We start from the raw sequence: 19,242 nt of genomic DNA on the forward strand, positions 1-19,242 counted from the left end.
AAGGCTAAATGGCCACAGGTGCCCAGGCTATTTGGCTTGCTGGAGGCTTCATTCATTAGGACACTCAAAAAGCCTGCTGATCTGAACCATGGACTTCAGGAGAAGCCTGAGCTTCACAAAGCTTCCTTTGACAAAGGGCACTCCATCAACAAGTGCCTTCTTCTTCTGGGACAAGCACAATGGAGAAGCTGGGGAAATGGCTAATCGGTGCAAGTCCCAGCTGATTCAACCCTTTCTGCTGAGCCTCTCTTCCTTCCCTCCGTGGCCACAAAAAGCTCAGCTGAAAACAAGCCATAACCCTTCATGAGGAAGCTCTTCAGTGGGTTGATTTCCAAAGGTGCTGCCTGAGGATAGAAGGAAGGACTTCCCCAAAAGGTCCCCAGGGAGGTACCTGAACTAAAGAAAGAGTCCATGCTGTATCCACACCTGCTCTTACACAGCTCTCTTTGTGGTCCCAGGATGGCTCCGATCTGAATAGAGCTCAACAGGTGGAACTGCATAAGGAGGATACCAGCAGAGACCAGCTTGACAATAGGAAAGAACTTCCTTGGGGAGCAAAATTGGAACTGCCACCTCTGGTCATAGAGCCAGACAGGTAGTGGAGAGATTTCTATCATTTCCATTGCCTGAGAGGGATGTCCAATAATAATTCCTTTCTTGGCTTCTATTTTTAAAATTAAAGGGATTTCTCAACCCCAGGACGAATATTTTTTTCTTTTAGATGTTAATTATATTGTTTTAAAATGTTAATTCTATTCATCGATGCCAGTCAAGTTATTTCTTTTTTTTAAACCCTTATATATATACTGTATATTATATATATGTATATGTATATGTATATATATGTATATATATATACTGTGTATTGGCTCCAAGGCAGAAGAGTGGTAAGGGCTAGGCAATGGGGGTCAAGTGACTTGCCCAGGTTCTCACAGCTGGGAAGTGGCTGAAGCCGGATTCGAACCTAGGACCTCCCACCTCTAGGCTTGGCTCTCAATCCACTGAGCTACCCAGCCGCACAATCCACTGAGCTACCCAGACGCCCACCCACCCCCTTAGGATTCTTTACAATATCTAATGATAAATGGTTCTCACGATCAATTTAAGTGTTCATTGAGGAACTTTGTATGGAAATTGAAGTTATGGATCACGAACAAAAGCAAATAATCTCAAACTACAACTCTGCTGTGACTCAGTAATAGTCGCCTTTAGATATTCCATTTTCATAGAGCCATCATGGAAGTGATGAATGAGACACAGTGACTCCAAAAGCAAATGTTGACAGCAGTAATAGAAAGTACAGATTTTGGTTGGCTTGTAGTACTTGCCCAGAGTTAGAAAATGAAGAAAAGTCCGGGATCAGATTCGAACCTACGACCTCTGGTCTTGAGGCCCAGCTCTCTGTCCACTGAGCCACTCAGCTGCGCTCCAACTTCCTTTTCCTGAACTACTCAAGGGTTTTCAACTTTCCCAGTGTTGGTTGGTTTCGTTGTTTGGTAGCTAGGAGCCTGACTACATGGCTTCAAGGCTAAATGGCCACAGGTGCCCAGGCTATTTGGCTTGCTGGAGGCTTCATTCATTAGGACACTCAAAAAGCCGCCTGCTGATCTGAACCATGGACTTCAGGAGAAGCCTGAGCTTCAAGAAGCTTCCTTTGACAAAGGGCACTCCATCAACAATTGCCTTCTTCTTCTGGGACAAGCACAATGGAGAAGCTGGGGAAATGGCTAATCGGTGCAAGTCCCAGCTGATTCAACCCTTTCTGCTGAGCCTCTCTTCCTTCCCTCCGTGGCCACAAAAAGCTCTGCTGAAAACAAGCCATAACCCTTCATGAGGAAGCTCTTCAGTGGGTTGATTTCCAAAGGTGCTGCCTGAGGATAGAAGGAAGGACTTCCCCAAAAGGTCCCCAGGGAGGTACCTGAACTAAAGAAAGAGTCCATACTGTATCCATACCTGCTATTACCAAGCTCTTTTTGTGGTCCCAGGATGGCTCCGATCTGAATAGAGCTCAACAAGTGGAACTGCATAAGGAGGATACCAGCAGAGACCAGCTTGACAATAGGAAAGAACTTCCTTGGGGAGCAAAATTGGAACTGCCACCTATGGTCATAGAGCCAGACAGGTAGTGGAGAGATTTCTATCATTTCCATTGCCTCAGAGGGATGTCCAATAATAATTCCTTTCTAGGCTTCTATTTTTAAAATTAAAGGGATTTCTCAACCCCAGGACGAATATTTTTTTCTTTTAGATGTTAATTATATTGTTTTAAAATGTTAATTCTATTCATCGATGCCAGTCAAGTTATTTCTTTTTTTTAAACCCTTATATATATACTGTATATTATATATATGTATATGTATATGTATATATATGTATATGTATATATATGTATATATATATACTGTGTATTGGCTCCAAGGCAGAAGAGTGGTAAGGGCTAGGCAATGGGGGTCAAGTGACTTGCCCAGGTTCTCACAGCTGGGAAGTGGCTGAAGCCGGATTCGAACCTAGGACCTCCCACCTCTAGGCTTGGCTCTCAATCCACTGAGCTACCCAGCCGCTCAATCCACTGAGCTACCCAGCCGCCCACCCACCCCCTTAGGATTCTTTACAATATCTAATGATAAATGGTTCTCACGATCAATTTAAGTGTTCATTGAGGAACTTTGTATGGAAATTGAAGTTATGGATCACGAACAAAAGCAAATAATCTCAAACTACAACTCTGCTGTGACTCAGTAATAGTCGCCTTTAGATATTCCATTTTCATAGAGCCATCATGGAAGTGATGAATGAGACACAGTGACTCCAAAAGCAAATGTTGACAGCAGTAATAGAAAGTACAGATTTTGGTTGGCTTGTAGTACTTGCCCAGAGTTAGAAAATGAAGAAAAGTCCGGGGTCAGATTCGAACCTACGACCTCTGGTCTTGAGGCCCAGCTCTCTGTCCACTGAGCCACTCAGCTGCGCTCCAACTTCCTTTTCCTGAACTACTCAAGGGTTTTCAACTTTCCCAGGGTTGGTTGGTTTCGTTGTTTGGTAGCTAGGAGCCTGACTACATGGCTTCAAGGCTAAATGGCCACAGGTGCCCAGGCTATTTGGCTTGCTGGAGGCTTCATTCATTAGGACACTCAAAAAGCCTGCTGATCTGAACCATGGACTTCAGGAGAAGCCTGAGCTTCACAAAGCTTCCTTTGACAAAGGGCACTCCATCAACAAGTGCCTTCTTCTTCTGGGACAAGCACAATGGAGAAGCTGGGGAAATGGCTAATCGGTGCAAGTCCCAGCTGATTCAACCCTTTCTGCTGAGCCTCTCTTCCTTCCCTCCGTGGCCACAAAAAGCTCAGCTGAAAACAAGCCATAACCCTTCATGAGGAAGCTCTTCAGTGGGTTGATTTCCAAAGGTGCTGCCTGAGGATAGAAGGAAGGACTTCCCCAAAAGGTCCCCAGGGAGGTACCTGAACTAAAGAAAGAGTCCATGCTGTATCCACACCTGCTCTTACCCAGCTCTCTTTGTGGTCCCAGGATGGCTACGATCTGAATAGAGCTCAACAGGTGGAACTGCATAAGGAGGATACCAGCAGAGACCAGCTTGACAATAGGAAAGAACTTCCTTGGGGAGCAAAATTGGAACTGCCACCTATGGTCATAGAGCCAGACAGGTAGTGGAGAGATTTCTATCATTTCCATTGCCTGAGAGGGATGTCCAATAATAATTCCTTTCTTGGCTTCTATTTTTAAAATTAAAGGGATTTCTCAACCCCAGGACGAATATTTTTTTCTTTTAGATGTTAATTATATTGTTTTAAAATGTTAATTCTATTCATCGATGCCAGTCAAGTTATTTCTTTTTTTTAAACCCTTATATATATACTGTATATTATATATATGTATATGTATATGTATATATATGTATATGTATATATATGTATATATATACTGTGTATTGGCTCCAAGGCAGAAGAGTGGTAAGGGCTAGGCAATGGGGGTCAAGTGACTTGCCCAGGTTCTCACAGCTGGGAAGTGGCTGAAGCCGGATTCGAACCTAGGACCTCCCACCTCTAGGCTTGGCTCTCAATCCACTGAGCTACCCAGCCGCACAATCCACTGAGCTACCCAGCCGCCCACCCACCCCCTTAGGATTCTTTACAATATCTAATGATAAATGGTTCTCACGATCAATTTAAGTGTTCATTGAGGAACTTTGTATGGAAATTGAAGTTATGGATCACGAACAAAAGGACGTAATCTCAAACTACAACTCTGCTGTGACTCAGTAATAGTCGCCTTTAGATATTCCATTTTCAAAGAGCCATCATGGAAGTGATGAATGAGACACAGTGACTCCAAAAGCAAATGTTGACAGCAGTAATAGAAAGTACAGATTTTGGTTGGCTTGTAGTACTTGCCCAGAGTTAGAAAATGAAGAAAAGTCTGGGGTCAGATTCGAACCTACGACCTCTGGTCTTGAGGCCCAGCTCTCTGTCCACTGAGCCACTCAGCTGCGCTCCAACTTCCTTTTCCTGAACTACTCAAGGGTTTTCAACTTTCCCAGGGTTGGTTGGTTTCGTTGTTTGGTAGCTAGGAGCCTGACTACATGGCTTCAAGGCTAAATGGCCACAGGTGCCCAGGCTATTTGGCTTGCTGGAGGCTTCATTCATTAGGACACTCAAAAAGCCTGCTGATCTGAACCATGGACTTCAGGAGAAGCCTGAGCTTCACGAAGCTTCCTTTGACAAAGGGCACTCCATCAACAAGTGCCTTCTTCTTCTGGGACAAGCACAATGGAGAAGCTGGGGAAATGGCTAATCGGTGCAAGTCCCAGCTGATTCAACCCTTTCTGCTGAGCCTCTCTTCCTTCCCTCCGTGGCCACAAAAAGCTCAACTGAAAACAAGCCATAACCCTTCATGAGGAAGCTCTTCAGTGGGTTGATTTCCAAAGGTGCTGCCTGAGGATAGAAGGAAGGACTTCCCCAAAAGGTCCCCAGGGAGGTACCTGAACTAAAGAAAGAGTCCATGCTGTATCCACACCTGCTCTTACCCAGCTCTCTTTGTGGTCCCAGGATGGCTCTGATCTGAATAGAGCTCAACAGGTGGAACTGCATAAGGAGGATACCAGCAGAGACCAGCTTGACAATAGGAAAGAACTTCCTTGGGGAGCAAAATTGGAACTGCCACCTATGGTCATAGAGCCAGACATGTAGTGGAGAGATTTCTATCATTTCCATTGCCTGAGAGGGATGTCCAATAATAATTCCTTTCTTGGCTCCTATTTTTAAAATTAAAGGGATTTCTCAACCCCAGGACGAATATATTTTTTCTTTTAGATGTTAATTATATTGTTTTAAAATGTTAATTCTATTCATCGATGCCAGTCAAGTTATTTCTTTTTTTAAAACCCTTATATATATACTGTATATTATATGTATATGTATATGTATATGTATATGTATATATATGTATATGTATATATATGTATATATATATATACTGTGTATTGGCTCCAAGGCAGAAGAGTGGTAAGGGCTAGGCAATGGGGGTCAAGTGACTTGCCCAGGTTCACACAGCTGGGAAGTGGCTGAAGCCGGATTCGAACCTAGGACCTCCCACCTCTAGGCTTGGCTCTCAATCCACTGAGCTACCCAGCCGCTCAATCCACTGAGCTACCCAGCCGCCCACCCACCCCCTTAGGATTCTTTACAATATCTCATGATAAATGGTTCTCACGATCAATTTAAGTGTTCATTGAGGAACTTTGTATGGATATTGAAGTTATTGATCACGAACAAAAGCAAATAATCTCAAACTACAACTCTGCTGTGACTCAGTAATAGTCGCCTTTAGATATTCCATTTTCATAGAGCCATCATGGAAGTGATGAATGAGACACAGTGACTCCAAAAGCAAATGTTGACAGCAGTAATAGAAAGTACAGATTTTGGTTGGCTTGTAGTACTTGCCCAGAGTTAGAAAATGAAGAAAAGTCTGGGGTCAGATTCGAACCTACGACCTCTGGTCTTGAGGCCCAGCTCTCTGTCCACTGAGCCACTCAGCTGCGCTCCAACTTCCTTTTCCTGAACTACTCAAGGGTTTTCAACTTTCCCAGGGTTGGTTGGTTTCGTTGTTTGGTAGCTAGGAGCCTGACTACATGGCTTCAAGGCTAAATGGCCACAGGTCCCCAGGCTATTTGGCTTGCTGGAGGCTTCATTCATTAGGACACTCAAAAAGCCTGCTGATCTGAACCATGGACTTCAGGAGAAGCCTGAGCTTCACGAAGCTTCCTTTGACAAAGGGCACTCCATCAACAAGTGCCTTCTTCTTCTGGGACAAGCACAATGGAGAAGCTGGGGAAATGGCTAATCGGTGCAAGTCCCAGCTGATTCAACCCTTTCTGCTGAGCCTCTCTTCCTTCCCTCCGTGGCCACAAAAAGCTCTGCTGAAAACAAGCCATAACCCTTCATGAGGCAGCTCTTCAGTGGGTTGATTTCCAAAGGTACTGCCTGAGGATAGAAGGAAGGACTTCCCCAAAAGGTCCCCAGGGATGTACCTGAACTAAAGAATGCGTCCATACTGTATCCATACCTGCTATTACCAAGCTCTCTTTGTGGTCCCAGGATGGCTCCGATCTGAATAGAGCTCAACAGGTGGAACTGCATAAGGAGGATACCAGCAGAGACCAGCTTGACAATAGGAAAGAACTTCCTTGGGGAGCAAAATTGGAACTGCCACCTATGGTCATAGAGCCAGACAGGTAGTGGAGAGATTTCTATCATTTCCATTGCCTGAGAGGGATGTCCAATAATAATTCCTTTCTTGGCTTCTATTTTTAATATTAAAGGGATTTCTCAACCCCAGGACGAATATTTTTTTCTTTTAGATGTTAATTATATTGTTTTAAAATGTTAATTCTATTCATCGATGCCAGTCAAGTTATTTCTTTTTTTTAAACCCTTATATATATACTGTATATTATATATATATGTATGTGTATATGTATATATAAGTATATGTATATGTATATATATGTGTATATATATACTGTGTATTGGCTCCAAGGCAGAAGAGTGGTAAGGGCTAGGCAATGGGGGTCAAGTGACTTGCCCAGGTTCACACAGCTGGGAAGTGGCTGAAGCCGGATTCGAACCTAGGACCTCCCACCTCTAGGCTTGGCTCTCAATCCACTGAGCTACCCAACCGCTCAATCCACTGAGCTACCCAGGCGCCCACCCACCCCCTTAGGATTCTTTACAATATCTAATGATAAATGGTTCTCACGATCAATTTAAGTGTTCATTGAGGAACTTTGTATGGATATTGAAGTTAGGGATCACGAACAAAAGCAAATAATCTCAAACTACAACTCTGCTGTGACTCAGTAATTGTCGCCTTTAGATATTCCATTTTCAAAGAGCCATCATGGAAGTGATGAATGAGACACAGTGACTCCAAAAGCAAATGTTGACAGCAGTAATAGAAAGTACAGATTTTGGTTGGCTTGTAGTACTTGCCCAGAGTTAGAAAATGAAGAAAAGTCCGGGGTCAGATTCGAACCTACGACCTCTGGTCTTGAGGCCCAGCTCTCTGTCCACTGAGCCACTCAGCTGAGCTGCAACTTCCTTTTACTGAACTACTCAAGGGTTTGCAACTTTCCCAGGGTTGGTTGGTTTCGGTTTTTGGTAGCTAGGAGCCTGACTACATGGCTTCAAGGCTAAATGGCCACAGGTCCCCAGGCTATTTGGCTTGCTGGAGGCTTCATTCATTAGGACACTCAAAAAGCCTGCTGATCTGAACCATGGACTTCAGGAGAAGCCTGAGCTTCACGAAGCTTCCTTTGACAAAGGGCACTCCATCAACAAGTGCCTTCTTCTTCTGGGACAAGCACAATGGAGAAGCTGGGGAAATGGCTAATCGGTGCACGTCCCAGCTGATTCAACCCTTTCTGCTGAGCCTCTCTTCCTTCCCTCCGTGGCCACAAAAAGCTCAGCTGAAAACAAGCCATAACCCTTCATGAGGAAGTTCTTCAGTGGGTTGATTTCCAAAGGTGCTGCCTGAGGATAGAAGGAAGGACTTCCCCAAAAGGTCCCCAGGGAGGTACCTGAACTAAAGAAAGAGTCCATGCTGTATCCACACCTGCTCTTACCCAGCTCTCTTTGTGGTCCCAGGATGGCTCCGATCTGAATAGAGCTCAACAGGTGGAACTGCATAAGGAGGATACCAGCAGAGACCAGCTTGACAATAGGAAAGAACTTCCTTGGGGAGCAAAATTGGAACTGCCACCTATGGTCATAGAGCCAGACAGGTAGTGGAGAGATTTCTATCATTTCCATTGCCTGAGAGGGATGTCCAATAATAATTCCTTTCTTGGCTTCTATTTTTAAAATTAAAGGGATTTCTCAACCCCAGGACGAATATTTTTTTCTTTTAGATGTTAATTATATTGTTTTAAAATGTTAATTCTATTCATCGATGCCAGTCAAGTTATTTCTTTTTTTAAAACCCTTATATATATACTGTATATTATATATATATGTATATGTATATGTATATATATGTATATGTATATATATGTATATATATATACTGTGTATTGGCTCCAAGGCAGAAGAGTGGTAAGGACTAGGCAATGGGGGTCAAGTGACTTGCCCAGGTTCTCACAGCTGGGAAGTGGCTGAAGCCGGATTCGAACCTAGGACCTCCCACCTCTAGGCTTGGCTCTCAATCCACTGAGCTACCCAGCCGCTCAATCCACTGAGCTACCCAGCCGCCCACCCACCCCCTTAGGATTCTTTACAATATCTCATGATAAATGGTTCTCACGATCAATTTAAAAAGCAAATAATCTCAAACTACAACTCTGCTGTGACTCAGTAATAGTCGCCTTTAGATATTCCATTTTCATAGAGCCATCATGGAAGTGATGAATGAGACACAGTGACTCCAAAAGCAAATGTTGACAGCAGTAATAGAAAGTACAGATTTTGGTTGGCTTGTAGTACTTGCCCAGAGTTAGAAAATGAAGAAAAGTCCGGGGTCAGATTCGAACCTACGACCTCTGGTCTTGAGGCCCAGCTCTCTGTCCACTGAGCCACTCAGCTGCGCTCCAACTTCCTTTTCCTGAACTACTCAAGGGTTTTCAACTTTCCCAGGGTTGGTTGGTTTCGTTGTTTGGTAGCTAGGAGCCTGACTACATGGCTTCAAGGCTAAATGGCCACAGGTGCCCAGGCTATTTGGCTTGCTGGAGGCTTCATTCATTAGGACACTCAAAAAGCCTGCTGATCTGAACCATGGACTTCAGGAGAAGCCTGAGCTTCACGAAGCTTCCTTTGACAAAGGGCACTCCATCAACAAGTGCCTTCTTCTTCTGGGACAAGCACAATGGAGAAGCTGGGGAAATGGCTAATCGGTGCAAGTCCCAGCTGATTCAACCCTTTCTGCTGAGCCTCTCTTCCTTCCCTCCGTGGCCACAAAAAGCTCAGCTGAAAACAAGCCATAACCCTTCATGAGGAAGCTCTTCAGTGGGTTGATTTCCAAAGGTGCTGCCTGAGGATAGAAGGAAGGACTTCCCCAAAAGGTCCCCAGGGAGGTACCTGAACTAAAGAAAGAGTCCATGCTGTATCCACACCTGCTCTTACCCAGCTCTCTTTGTGGTCCCAGGATGGCTCCGATCTGAATAGAGCTCAACAGGTGGAACTGCATAAGGAGGATACCAGCAGAGACCAGCTTGACAATAGGAAAGAACTTCCTTGGGGAGCAAAATTGGAACTGCCACCTATGGTCATAGAGCCAGACAGGTAGTGGAGAGATTTCTATCATTTCCATTGCCTGAGAGGGATGTCCAATAATAATTCCTTTCTTGGCTTCTATTTTTAATATTAAAGGGATTTCTCAACCCCAGGACGAATATTTTTTTCTTTTAGATGTTAATTATATTGTTTTAAAATGTTAATTCTATTCATCGATGCCAGTCAAGTTATTTCTTTTTTTAAAACCCTTATATATATACTGTATATTATATATATATGTATATGTATATGTATATATATGTATATGTATATATATGTATATATATACTGTGTATTGGCTCCAAGGCAGAAGAGTGGTAAGGGCTAGGCAATGGGGGTCAAGTGACTTGCCCAGGTTCACACAGCTGGGAAGTGGCTGAAGCCGGATTCGAACCTAGGACCTCCCACCTCTAGGCTTGGCTCTCAATCCACTGAGCTACCCAGCCGCTCAATCCACTGAGCTACCCAGACGCCCACCCACCCCCTTAGGATTCTTTACAATATCTCATGATAAATGGTTCTCACGATCAATTTAAGTGTTCATTGAGGAACTTTGTATGGAAATTGAAGTTATGGATCACGAACAAAAGCAAATAATCTCAAACTACAACTCTGCTGTGACTCAGTAATAGTCGCCTTTAGATATTCCATTTTCAAAGAGCCATCATGGAAGTGATGAATGAGACACAGTGACTCCAAAAGCAAATGTTGACAGCAGTAATAGAAAGTACAGATTTTGGTTGGCTTGTAGTACTTGCCCAGAGTTAGAAAATGAAGAAAAGTCTGGGGTCAGATTCGAACCTACGACCTCTGGTCTTGAGGCCCAGCTCTCTGTCCACTGAGCCACTCAGCTGCGCTCCAACTTCCTTTTCCTGAACTACTCAAGGGTTTTCAACTTTCCCAGGGTTGGTTGGTTTCGTTGTTTGGTAGCTAGGAGCCTGACTACATGGCTTCAAGACTAAATGGCCACAGGTGCCCAGGCTATTTGGCTTGCTGGAGGCTTCATTCATTAGGACACTCAAAAAGCCTGCTGATCTGAACCATGGACTTCAGGAGAAGCCTGAGCTTCACGAAGCTTCCTTTGACAAAGGGCACTCCATCAACAAGTGCCTTCTTCTTCTGGGACAAGCACAATGGAGAAGCTGGGGAAATGGCTAATCGGTGCACGTCCCAGCTGATTCAACCCTTTCTGCTGAGCCTCTCTTCCTTCCCTCCGTGGCCACAAAAAGCTCAGCTGAAAACAAGCCATAACCCTTCATGAGGAAGTTCTTCAGTGGGTTGATTTCCAAAGGTGCTGCCTGAGGATAGAAGGAAGGACTTCCCCAAAAGGTCCCCAGGGAGGTACCTGAACTAAAGAAAGAGTCCATGCTGTATCCACACCTGCTCTTACCCAGCTCTCTTTGTGGTCCCAGGATGGCTCCGATCTGAATAGAGCTCAACAGGTGGAACTGCATAAGGAGGATACCAGCAGAGACCAGCTTGACAATAGGAAAGAACTTCCTTGGGGAGCAAAATTGGAACTGCCACCTATGGTCATAGAGCCAGACAGGTAGTGGAGAGATTTCTATCATTTCCATTGCCTGAGAGGGATGTCCAATAATAATTCCTTTCTTGGCTTCTATTTTTAAAATTAAAGGGATTTCTCAACCCCAGGACGAATATTTTTTTCTTTTAGATGTTAATTATATTGTTTTAAAATGTTAATTCTATTCATCGATGCCAGTCAAGTTATTTCTTTTTTTAAAACCCTTATATATATACTGTATATTATATATATATCTATATGTATATGTATATATATGTATATGTATATATATGTATATATATATACTGTGTATTGGCTCCAAGGCAGAAGAGTGGTAAGGACTAGGCAATGGGGGTCAAGTGACTTGCCCAGGTTCTCACAGCTGGGAAGTGGCTGAAGCCGGATTCGAACCTAGGACCTCCCACCTCTAGGCTTGGCTCTCAATCCACTGAGCTACCCAGCCGCTCAATCCACTGAGCTACAAAGCCGCCCACCCACCCCCTTAGGATTCTTTACAATATCTAATGATAAATGGTTCTCACGATCAATTTAAGTGTTCATTGAGGAACTTTGTATGGAAATTGAAGTTATGGATCACGAACAAAAGCAAATAATCTCAAACTACAACTCTGCTGTGACTCAGTAATAGTCGCCTTTAGATATTCCATTTTCATAGAGCCATCATGGAAGTGATGAATGAGACACAGTGACTCCAAAAGCAAATGTTGACAGCAGTAATAGAAAGTACAGATTTTGGTTGGCTTGTAGTACTTGCCCAGAGTTAGAAAATGAAGAAAAGTCCGGGGTCAGATTCGAACCTACGACCTCTGGTCTTGAGGCCCAGCTCTCTGTCCACTGAGCCACTCAGCTGCGCTCCAACTTCCTTTTCCTGAACTACTCAAGGGTTTTCAACTTTCCCAGGGTTGGTTGGTTTCGTTGTTTGGTAGCTAGGAGCCTGACTACATGGCTTCAAGGCTAAATGGCCACAGGTGCCCAGGCTATTTGGCTTGCTGGAGGCTTCATTCATTAGGACACTCAAAAAGCCTGCTGATCTGAACCATGGACTTCAGGAGAAGCCTGAGCTTCACGAAGCTTCCTTTGACAAAGGGCACTCCATCAACAAGTGCCTTCTTCTTCTGGGACAAGCACAATGGAGAAGCTGGGGAAATGGCTAATCGGTGCAAGTCCCAGCTGATTCAACCCTTTCTGCTGAGCCTCTCTTCCTTCCCTCCGTGGCCACAAAAAGCTCAGCTGAAAACAAGCCATAACCCTTCATGAGGAAGCTCTTCAGTGGGTTGATTTCCAAAGGTGCTGCCTGAGGATAGAAGGAAGGACTTCCCCAAAAGGTCCCCAGGGAGGTACCTGAACTAAAGAAAGAGTCCATGCTGTATCCACACCTGCTCTTACCCAGCTCTCTTTGTGGTCCCAGGATGGCTCCGATCTGAATAGAGCTCAACAGGTGGAACTGCATAAGGAGGATACCAGCAGAGACCAGCTTGACAATAGGAAAGAACTTCCTTGGGGAGCAAAATTGGAACTGCCACCTATGGTCATAGAGCCAGACAGGTAGTGGAGAGATTTCTATCATTTCCATTGCCTGAGAGGGATGTCCAATAATAATTCCTTTCTTGGCTTCTATTTTTAATATTAAAGGGATTTCTCAACCCCAGGACGAATATTTTTTTCTTTTAGATGTTAATTATATTGTTTTAAAATGTTAATTCTATTCATCGATGCCAGTCAAGTTATTTCTTTTTTTAAAACCCTTATATATATACTGTATATTATATATATGTATATGTATATGTATATATATGTATATGTATATATATGTATATATATATACTGTGTATTGGCTCCAAGGCAGAAGAGTGGTAAGGGCTAGGCAATGGGGGTCAAGTGACTTGCCCAGGTTCACACAGCTGGGAAGTGGCTGAAGCCGGATTCGAACCTAGGACCTCCCACCTCTAGGCTTGGCTCTCAATCCACTGAGCTACCCAGCCGCTCAATCCACTGAGCTACCCAGACGCCCACCCACCCCCTTAGGATTCTTTACAATATCTAATGATAAATGGTTCTCACAATCAATTTAAGTGTTCATTGAGGAACTTTGTATGGAAATTGAAGTTATGGATCACGAACAAAAGCAAATAATCTCAAACTACAACTCTGCTGTGACTCAGTAATAGTCGCCTTTAGATATTCCATTTTCATAGAGCCATCATGGAAGTGATGAATGAGACACAGTGACTCCAAAAGCAAATGTTGACAGCAGTAATAGAAAGTACAGATTTTGGTTGGCTTGTAGTACTTGCCCAGAGTTAGAAAATGAAGAAAAGTCTGGGGTCAGATTCGAACCTACGACCTCTGGTCTTGAGGCCCAGCTCTCTGTCCACTGAGCCACTCAGCTGCGCTCCAACTTCCTTTTCCTGAACTACTCAAGGGTTTTCAACTTTCCCAGGGTTGGTTGGTTTCGTTGTTTGGTAGCTAGGAGCCTGACTACATGGCTTCAAGACTAAATGGCCACAGGTGCCCAGGCTATTTGGCTTGCTGGAGGCTTCATTCATTAGGACACTCAAAAAGCCTGCTGATCTGAACCATGGACTTCAGGAGAAGCCTGAGCTTCACGAAGCTTCCTTTGACAAAGGGCACTCCATCAACAAGTGCCTTCTTCTTCTGGGACAAGCACAATGGAGAAGCTGGGGAAATGGCTAATCGGTGCAAGTCCCAGCTGATTCAACCCTTTCTGCTGAGCCTCTCTTCCTTCCCTCCGTGGCCACAAAAAGCTCAGCTGAAAACAAGCCATAACCCTTCATGAGGAAGCTCTTCAGTGGGTTGATTTCCAAAGGTGCTGCCTGAGGATAGAAGGAAGGACTTCCCCAAAAGGTCCCCAGGGAGGTACCTGAACTAAAGAAAGAGTCCATGCTGTATCCACACCTGCTCTTACCCAGCTCTCTTTGTGGTCCCAGGATGGCTCTGATCTGAATAGAGCTCAACAGGTGGAACTGCATAAGGAGGATACCAGCAGAGACCAGCTTGACAATAGGAAAGAACTTCCTTGGGGAGCAAAATTGGAACTGCCACCTATGGTCATAGAGCCAGACAGGTAGTGGAGAGATTTCTATCATTTCCATTGCCTGAGAGGGATGTCCAATAATAATTCCTTTCTTGGCTCCTATTTTTAAAATTAAAGGGATTTCTCAACCCCAGGACGAATATATTTTTTCTTTTAGATGTTAATTATATTGTTTTAAAATGTTAATTCTATTCATCGATGCCAGTCAAGTTATTTCTTTTTTTAAAACCCTTATATATATACTGTATATTATATGTATATGTATATGTATATGTTTATATATGTATATGTATATATATGTATATATATATATATACTGTGTATTGGCTCCAAGGCAGAAGAGTGGTAAGGGCTAGGCAATGGGGGTCAAGTGACTTGCCCAGGTTCACACAGCTGGGAAGTGGCTGAAGCCGGATTCGAACCTAGGACCTCCCACCTCTAGGCTTGGCTCTCAATCCACTGAGCTACCCAGCCGCTCAATCCACTGAGCTACCCAGACGCCCACCCACCCCCTTAGGATTCTTTACAATATCTCATGATAAATGGTTCTCACGATCAATTTAAGTGTTCATTGAGGAACTTTGTATGGATATTGAAGTTATGGATCACGAACAAAAGCAAATAATCTCAAACTACAACTCTGCTGTGACTCAGTAATAGTCGCCTTTAGATATTCCATTTTCAAAGAGCCATCATGGAAGTGATGAATGAGACACAGTGACTCCAAAAGCAAATGTTGACAGCAGTAATAGAAAGTACAGATTTTGGTTGGCTTGTAGTACTTGCCCAGAGTTAGAAAATGAAGAAATGTCTGGGGTCAGATTCGAACCTACGACCTCTGGTCTTGAGGCCCAGCTCTCTGTCCACTGAGCCACTCAGCTGCGCTCCAACTTCCTTTTCCTGAACTACTCAAGGGTTTTCAACTTTCCCAGGGTTGGTTGGTTTCGTTGTTTGGTAGCTAGGAGCCTGACTACATGGCTTCAAGGCTAAATGGCCACAGGTGCCCAGGCTATTTGGCTTGCTGGAGGCTTCATTCATTAGGACACTCAAAAAGCCTGCTGATCTGAACCATGGACTTCAGGAGAAGCCTGAGCTTCACGAAGCTTCCTTTGACAAAGGGCACTCCATCAACAAGTGCCTTCTTCTTCTGGGACAAGCACAATGGAGAAGCTGGGGAAATGGCTAATCGGTGCAAGTCCCAGCTGATTCAACCCTTTCTGCTGAGCCTCTCTTCCTTCCCTCCGTGGCCACAAAAAGCTCAGCTGAAAACAAGCCATAACCCTTCATGAGGAAGCTCTTCAGTGGGTTGATTTCCAAAGGTGCTGCCTGAGGATAGAAGGAAGGACTTCCCCAAAAGGTCCCCAGGGAGGTACCTGAACTAAAGAAAGAGTCCATGCTGTATCCACACCTGCTCTTACCCAGCTCTCTTTGTGGTCCCAGGATGGCTCTGATCTGAATAGAGCTCAACAGGTGGAACTGCATAAGGAGGATACCAGCAGAGACCAGCTTGACAATAGGAAAGAACTTCCTTGGGGAGCAAAATTGGAACTGCCACCTATGGTCATAGAGCCAGACAGGTAGTGGAGAGATTTCTATCATTTCCATTGCCTCAGAGGGATGTCCAATAATAATTCCTTTCTTGGCTTCTATTTTTAAAATTAAAGGGATTTCTCAACCCCAGGACGAATATTTTTTTCTTTTAGATGTTAATTATATTGTTTTAAAATGTTAATTCTATTCATCGATGCCAGTCAAGTTATTTCTTTTTTTTAAACCCTTATATATATACTGTATATTATATATATGTATATGTATATGTATATATATGTATATGTATATATATGTATATATATATACTGTGTATTGGTTCCAAGGCAGAAGAGTGGTAAGGGCTAGGCAATGGGGGTCAAGTGACTTGCCGAGGTTCTCACAGCTTGGAAGTGGCTGAAGCCGGATTCGAACCTAGGACCTCCCACCTCTAGGCTTGGCTCTCAATCCACTGAGCTACCCAGCCGCTCAATCCACTGAGCTACCCAGCCGCCCACCCACCCCCTTAGGATTCTTTACAATATCTAATGATAAATGGTTCTCACGATCAATTTAAGTGTTCATTGAGGAACTTTGTATGGAAATTGAAGTTATGGATCACGAACAAAAGCAAATAATCTCAAACTACAACTCTGCTGTGACTCAGTAATAGTCGCCTTTAGATATTCCATTTTCATAGAGCCATCATGGAAGTGATGAATGAGACACAGTGACTCCAAAAGCAAATGTTGACAGCAGTAATAGAAAGTACAGATTTTGGTTGGCTTGTAGTACTTGCCCAGAGTTAGAAAATGAAGAAAAGTCCGGGGTCAGATTCGAACCTACGACCTCTGGTCTTGAGGCCCAGCTCTCTGTCCACTGAGCCACTCAGCTGCGCTCCAACTTCCTTTTCCTGAACTACTCAAGGGTTTTCAACTTTCCCAGGGTTGGTTGGTTTCGTTGTTTGGTAGCTAGGAGCCTGACTACATGGCTTCAAGGCTAAATGGCCACAGGTGCCCAGGCTATTTGGCTTGCTGGAGGCTTCATTCATTAGGACACTCAAAAAGCCTGCTGATCTGAACCATGGACTTCAGGAGAAGCCTGAGTTTCACAAAGCTTCCTTTGACAAAGGGCACTCCATCAACAAGTGCCTTCTTCTTCTGGGACAAGCACAATGGAGAAGCTGGGGAAATGGCTAATCGGTGCAAGTCCCAGCTGATTCAACCCTTTCTGCTGAGCCTCTCTTCCTTCCCTCCGTGGCCACAAAAAGCTCAGCTGAAAACAAGCCATAACCCTTCATGAGGAAGCTCTTCAGTGGGTTGATTTCCAAAGGTGCTGCCTGAGGATAGAAGGAAGGACTTCCCCAAAAGGTCCCCAGGGAGGTACCTGAACTAAAGAAAGAGTCCATGCTGTATCCACACCTGCTCTTACCCAGCTCTCTTTGTGGTCCCAGGATGGCTCTGATCTGAATAGAGCTCAACAGGTGGAACTGCATAAGGAGGATACCAGCAGAGACCAGCTTGACAATAGGAAAGAACTTCCTTGGGGAGCAAAATTGGAACTGCCACCTATGGTCATAGAGCCAGACAGGTAGTGGAGAGATTTCTATCATTTCCATTGCCTGAGAGGGATGTCCAATAATAATTCATTTCTTGGCTTCTATTTTTAAAATTAAAGGGATTTCTCAACCCCAGGACGAATATTTTTTTCTTTTAGATGTTAATTATATTGTTTTAAAATGTTAATTCTATTCATCGATGCCAGTCAAGTTATTTCTTTTTTTTAAACCCTTATATATATACTGTATATTATATATATGTATATGTATATGTATATATATGTATATGTATATATATGTATATATATACTGTGTATTGGCTCCAAGGCAGAAGAGTGGTAAGGGCTAGGCAATGGGGGTCAAGTGACTTGCCCAGGTTCTCACAGCTGGGAAGTGGCTGAAGCCGGATTCGAACCTAGGACCTCCCACTTCTAGGCTTGGCTCTCAATCCACTGAGCTACCCAGCCGCACAATCCACTGAGCTACCCAGCCGCCCACCCACCCCCTTAGGATTCTTTACAATATCTAATGATAAATGGTTCTCACGATCAATTTAAGTGTTCATTGAGGAACTTTGTATGGAAATTGAAGTTATGGATCACGAACAAAAGCAAATAATCTCAAACTACAACTCTGCTGTGACTCAGTAATAGTCGCCTTTAGATATTCCATATTCATAGAGCCATCATGGAAGTGATGAATGAGAAACAGTGACTCCAAAAGCAAATGTTGACAGCAGTAATAGAAAGTACAGATTTTGGTTGGCTTGTAGTACTTGCCCAGAGTTAGAAAATGAAGAAAAGTCCGGGGTCAGATTCGAACCTACGACCTCTGGTCTTGAGGCCCAGCTCTCTGTCCACTGAGCCACTCAGCTGCGCTCCAACTTCCTTTTCCTGAACTACTCAAGGGTTTTCAACTTTCCCAGGGTTGGTTGGTTTCGTTGTTTGGTAGCTAGGAGCCTGACTACATGGCTTCAAGGCTAAATGGCCACAGGTGCCCAGGCTATTTGGCTTGCTGGAGGCTTCATTCATTAGGACACTCAAAAAGCCTGCTGATCTGAACCATGGACTTCAGGAGAAGCCTGAGTTTCACAAAGCTTCCTTTGACAAAGGGCACTCCATCAACAAGTGCCTTCTTCTTCTGGGACAAGCACAATGGAGAAGCTGGGGAAATGGCTAATCGGTGCAAGTCCCAGCTGATTCAACCCTTTCTGCTGAGCCTCTCTTCCTTCCCTCCGTGGCCACAAAAAGCTCAGCTGAAAACAAGCCATAACCCTTCATGAGGAAGCTCTTCAGTGGGTTGATTTCCAAAGGTGCTGCCTGAGGATAGAAGGAAGGACTTCCCCAAAAGGTCCCCAGGGAGGTACCTGAACTAAAGAAAGAGTCCATGCTGTATCCACACCTGCTCTTACCCAGCTCTCTTTGTGGTCCCAGGATGGCTCTGATCTGAATAGAGCTCAACAGGTGGAACTGCATAAGGAGGATACCAGCAGAGACCAGCTTGACAATAGGAAAGAACTTCCTTGGGGAGCAAAATTGGAACTGCCACCTATGGTCATAGAGCCAGACAGGTAGTGGAGAGATTTCTATCATTTCCATTGCCTGAGAGGGATGTCCAATAATAATTCATTTCTTGGCTTCTATTTTTAAAATTAAAGGGATTTCTCAACCCCAGGACGAATATTTTTTTCTTTTAGATGTTAATTATATTGTTTTAAAATGTTAATTCTATTCATCGATGCCAGTCAAGTTATTTCTTTTTTTTAAACCCTTAT

The sequence above is a fragment of the Monodelphis domestica genome, chromosome 5 (assembly GCF_027887165.1).
Source record: "Monodelphis domestica isolate mMonDom1 chromosome 5, mMonDom1.pri, whole genome shotgun sequence".
Taxonomy (NCBI): Eukaryota; Metazoa; Chordata; class Mammalia; order Didelphimorphia; family Didelphidae; genus Monodelphis; species Monodelphis domestica.